Here is a 6,000-nt window from a genome sequence, read left to right as displayed (position 1 = left end):
GAAAAGCAGCATTTTCATAGCTTCCGGGACTGTCAACCAAGAAATTTACGTGAAAGAGTGTTTGAATAAACGTCTGCTGCCTTTCCTGAAGAAACACGGTTGTTCCGTACTGTTTTGGCCTGATTTGGCATCTTGCCATTACGGTAAAAATACCATGGAGTGGTACGCCGCCAACAACGTGCAGGTGGTTCCCAAGGACAAGAACCCTCCCAACACGCCAGAGCTCCGCCCAATTGAGGAATACTGGGCTATTGTCAAGCGGAACCTAAAGAAGACCAAAAAAACTGCTAAGGACGAGCAGCAGTTCGAGGCAAACTGGCTTTCTGCGACGAAGAAGGTGCACAAGGTGGCTGTACAAAATCTGATGGCAGGTGTCAAGCGTGAGGCCCGGCAATTCGGATTTGGAAAAGCGAAAGCCTAACTGAATATTTTTCCTGAATTTTATACTAATTGAACTTGAAAAAGAAATTAAATTTGATTTTTTAAATAAACGATTTCACCGATTTACAAGCGTTTTCCCTTGACCAAAATTTGACCGTATCACCCTTAAGGGTATGAAATAGTCGGCCCCGCCCGACTTTCTACTTTACTCACTTGTTTTATATTCACTATAATTTCGGTTTATTTTCAACAGGCGGTGTAGTATCAAATGTTTTGAACAGCACTATATATCAAAAAATCCAAAAATTATTGTGTACAAATTCCAACTTGATCAAACAAAAATTTGCTTTGTCATTTTGAGGGTTGTGAACTCGTCAACCCTATGTGGTTGTGATTTGTAAGTAACTATTACGCTGGAACCACTTGTTTTGAGCTCTAAAGTGAACTGTGTTAAGACTTCCTGTAAACTAGCTTATATGCTCTAGAAAAATATATTGCAGTTATACTTTAGTGATGTTAGTACATTTTACAAAACAAGCCCTCAAATGCAATTTCACTTGTCTTGAGGCTCCAGCGACTGGGATTGTGCATTGTAATGTCAGGACTCTTGTGGTATATGGGGAAAATCAACAATACGATGACAGTTTATTGAATTGAATTTTATTGTTTCGTATAAAAAGGATCACAATACTCAAGATGCTGTATGTAGTTGCTATGAATTAAGATGTTGCAGCACAATACCATTTAGAGGGTGCCTGAGTTCTGTCCTTACGGCAGATACTTGCACTCCTTAAAGACGAATTGTTTGGAGTGTTTATCATTTTGATTGAATGTAGTCCTTTGTTGTAGATTGAAATTCTCATTTTTATGAGCAATAATATTGAACATATGGTTAAGGATAACAACAAGGAGACAATAATAAAAGCAAATAATAGAAACACGTATAAGTTCATATTCTTTTCATGTGTAATATCCTTAAAGGCTATAAAGTGCAGATATTAAATCATAGTTATGTGATAGAATTTTCGATGCAATTAAAGTCATCATAGTATTTAAAGAAATCCATTTATTAGAGACGATATGATTAAAAATTGGTGCGGACTATATCGAGTATGGTGATCTCAAACAAAATAAAATTTTAGACCATTTGTTTAATTTGCTGGGTAATTGGATCTTCTCTATATCCCTCATATCCACATGATTTAATTAGCTCCCACCACTTTCTAAAAAGAATGTATTTAGCAGCAAATATCGGATTTCATCAATTATTTTTAAATTTTGATATTTGACCTGACGGAGAATCGAACCACTGACCATTCGTTTTGTAAGCCAACACAATATCCAAGAGACCATGTAGGTCTTGGACTAATAAACAGAAAATACGCTATAAGCATCAGAACATAATTAAAGCATACATCCAAGCAGATCTATTTTGTGGACCACAATGTAATATACACACAATGCGCATTTAAAGTAACTTCGTTTTGAGGAAACATTGTGGGTTTCGAATATCTGATGCCCGATTTTTTATGTACCAATTACAACTTTTGGGTAAAACAAGTATATACGGTAAGTTCGGCCAGGTCGAATCTTATGTACCATCCACCAAGGATTGCGTAGAAAGTTCTACTAAAGACTGTCATCCACAGTCGAATTATTTGTTTTGTGGTTATACTAACCAATGGCAGGGTATCTTAAAACTTCTTAACATCGTCTTCTAAATTGTAAGTTAGTCCATACGGAGTATATATACGACAAAAAAGTCCGATTAAATACTTGTATTATATATGGTTAAAACAGTCTCTTTGGGTATAGTTTTCGGAACCACACTATTAGTATAGAGGGATGTTTTGAACATTAAAGAACTGTTTGGAAATGAAAGAAACTTATTTCGATTTCACCATCGTAAAACGGGGTCACCATATGCCCATATTCGGTCAATATTCCCAAATATTCTCTAGATTTTAACTGTCATTTGCCTTATAAATAACGGATTTTTAATAGATTTTGAGCCTAATGTGTATGAGGTATAAGCTTAAAATTAAAGTAACTATCTTAACAAAGGTTAGAATTGTCATATTCCATTAAAACATCCTTGCAATAATTATGAAACTTTGTAATTATGCAATAGCAAACGTGGGTTACATAAGGTCCGTACCGTATTTTACCTTTATAGAGGTTTACTCGGTCTACCAGTCTATCGGAATGCCGGTTTACAGAAATATGTCAATCATAAATTAGGCAAAGCAACCTTCTTTTTAACAGTTGGGAGCCCGTTAGAATCTGGGCTAGAACCTATGACTATGTATGTCCCACAAGTCAAGTACTATTACTCGTACTTGGTACCATAGTCATTCACATTATACTGCCAAAACCCACTTTAACTAGATTTCAACTGTCATTTGCCATATAAAACCCTCTATTATATATAAAATATTCTAAAGAAAATTTCCCGGGAATTCCCGGCTTAATTCCCGGGAAAGCGGGAACGAAAAAATAGCAAATTCCCGGGATTCCGTTCCCGGGGAAAAAAACCCTAGTTAGAAGATATATACAAGCAGCGCGTACAAAAATTCAAGGATTTCAACTGCCAATTTTTGCCTGAATGCTGGGATAATTTTCCAGGTGATAAAAGTACAATGAGTTTCTATTTTGTTTTTTATACCCTCCATCATAGGATGGGGGTATATTAACTTTGTCATTCCGTTTGTAACACATCGAAATATTGCTCTAAGACCCCGTAAAGTATATATATTCTGGGTCGTGGTGAAATTCTGAGTCGATCTAAGCATGTCCGTCCGTCCGTCTGTTGAAATCACGCTAACTTCCGAACGAAACAAGCTATCGACTTGAAACTTGGCACAAGTAGTTGTTATCGATGTAGGTCGGATGGTATTAAAAATGAGCCATATCGGTCCACTTTTACGTATAGCCCCCATATAAAGGGACCCTCAGATTTGGCTTGTGGAGCCTCTAACAGAAGCATATTTCATCCGATCCGGCTGAAATTTGGTATATGGTGTTGGTATATGGTCTCTAACAACCATGCAAAAATTGGTCCACATCGGTCCATAATTATATATAGTCCCCATATAAACCGATCCCCAGATTTGGCTTGCGGAGCCTCAAAGAGATGCAAATTTTATCCGATCCGGCTGAAATTTGGTACATGGTGTTGGTATATGGTCTCTAAGAACCATGCAAAAATTGGTCCATATCGGTCCATAATTATATATAGCCCCCATATAAACCGATCCCAAGATTTGGCTTGTGGAGCCTCTAAGAGAAGCATATTTCATCCGATCCGGCTGAAATTTGGTACATGGTGTTGGTATATGGTCTCTAACAATCATGCAAAAATTGATCCACATCGGTCCATAATTATATATAGCCCCCATATAAACCGATCCCCAGATTTGGCTTGCGCAGCCTCAAAGAGAAGCAAATTTCTTCCGATTCGGCTGAAATTTGGTACATGATGTTGGTATATGGTCTCTAACAACCGTGCAAAAATTGGTCCACATCGGTCCATAATTATATATAGCGCCCATATAAACCGATCCCCAGATTTGGGTTGCGGAGCCTCAAAGAGAAGCAAATTTCATCCGATCCACCTGAAATTTGGTACATGATATTGGTATATGGTCTCTAACAACCATGCAAAAATTGGTCCACATCGGTTCATAATTATATATAGCCCCCATATAAACCGATCCCCAGATTTGGCTTGCGAAGTCTCCAAGAGAAGCAAATTTCATCCAATCCGGTTGTAATTTGGAACATGGTGTTAGTATATGATCTTTAAAAAACATGCCAGAATTGGTCCATATCGGTCCATAATTATATATAGCCCCCATATAAAACATTCTCCAGATTTGACCTACGGAGCCTCTTGGAGGAGCAAAATTCATCCGATCCGGTTCAAATTAGGAACGTGGTGTTAGTATATGGTCGCTAACAACCATACCAAAATTGGTCCAATCACACAAAAATTGGTCTATATCGGTTCATAATAAAATTTTCATCATTGTCAATATTTTATTTCTATAGAAAATTTTGTTCAAATTTTATTCGGTTCATAATCATGGTTGCCACTCGAGCCAAAAATAATCTACCAAGATTTTATTTCTATAGAAAATTTTGTTAAAATTTTATTTCTGTAGAAATTTTTGTCAAAATTTTCTTTCTATAGAAAGTTTTGTCAAAATTTTTATTTTTATAGAAAATTTTGTGAAAATTTTATTTCTATAGAAAATTTTGTTAAAATTTTATTTCTGTACAAAATTTTGTCAAAATTTTATGTCTACTTTGTCAAACTGAATTATATACGTATTGGATCGATCTTTTTTGATTTAATATATACCACGTATGGACTTACATACAATTTAGAAGATGGTGTTAGGAGGTTTTAAGATACCTTGCCATCGGCAAGCGTTACCGCAACTTAAGTAATTCGATTCTGGATGGCAGTGTTTAGAAGAAGTTTCTACGCAATCCATGATGGAGGGTACATAAGCTTCGGCCTGGCCGAACTTACGGCCGTATATACTTGTTTTTTGTTGATAATATATAGTCCATCATTACTAGATGCTATCCAGTGGCCCTCCCACGTTTGAATCTACCCTGAAGATAGGTTAGTGGATGCTGGAAACTCACTTATTCTGGAAATCTAGCATGTGCTTTCGCTGCTTCTAAAACAAACTGTCTAAGGTATTTGTTCTTTTAATTGCTTATATCTTCTAAAATTGGGATTGGGATTGTAAACGACCCAGTCCACAGAATCTCAACTGGACAATGCTTTCCTCACATTCAGCGGAAATATACTTTTTGAATTATATACACATATAGGCCGTTTGAAAATAATGTAGCGACGTATTTTATTCCTGGCCAACGCACGTTACAATAACCTTTTCTTTCCGACACATTTGGAAGATTGTGTCTTTCAGAATCATTGCATTGAAAGAAGATGTCTTTTTTGAGGAACAAAAATTTAGACAAACAAAGTTTTCTTTTGAATTTTCTTTAAAAGCAAATAAAAAAGATTAGAGTCAATTGTTTCATCGTTTTTATATTAATTTAAATTAAAAGGGAATTTCGTTGAATCCGTTCACGCGATATGTTCGGCTAATATCTACCACTGGATTTATTTCTTATCAAATCTGGATTTCGATCACATTTGGCATTTACTTTTGGGATAATTTCTGGTTTTGTTATACTACCCTCCACCATATGATTGGAGAAATACTAACTTTGTCATTCCTTTTATAACACATCGAAATAATGTTCTCCTATCCGCATAAATATATTCTGGGTCGTAGTGAAATTCTGAGTCGACCTAGCGATGTCCGTCTGTCTGTCGGTTGAAATCACGCTGACTTCCGAGAGTAACATACTATCGACTTGAAACTATGCACATGTAATGTTTTTTATATAGGCCGGATGGTATTGCAAATGGGCCATATCGGACCAAACTTAGGTATAGGCCCGCATATAAACCCATCCCCATATTTGACCTGCGCAACCTCTTGGAGGAGTCAATTTAATCCGATCCCATTGCAATTCCGTACGTGATGTTAGTAGTTGAAATTTTGACTCTTTTTGTACTTTTGTAAGCTTGCA

This window comes from Haematobia irritans, chromosome 1 (genome assembly GCF_050003625.1).
Source record: "Haematobia irritans isolate KBUSLIRL chromosome 1, ASM5000362v1, whole genome shotgun sequence".
NCBI classification, from domain to species: Eukaryota; Metazoa; Arthropoda; class Insecta; order Diptera; family Muscidae; genus Haematobia; species Haematobia irritans.
This window is presented reverse-complemented; position numbering follows the sequence as displayed.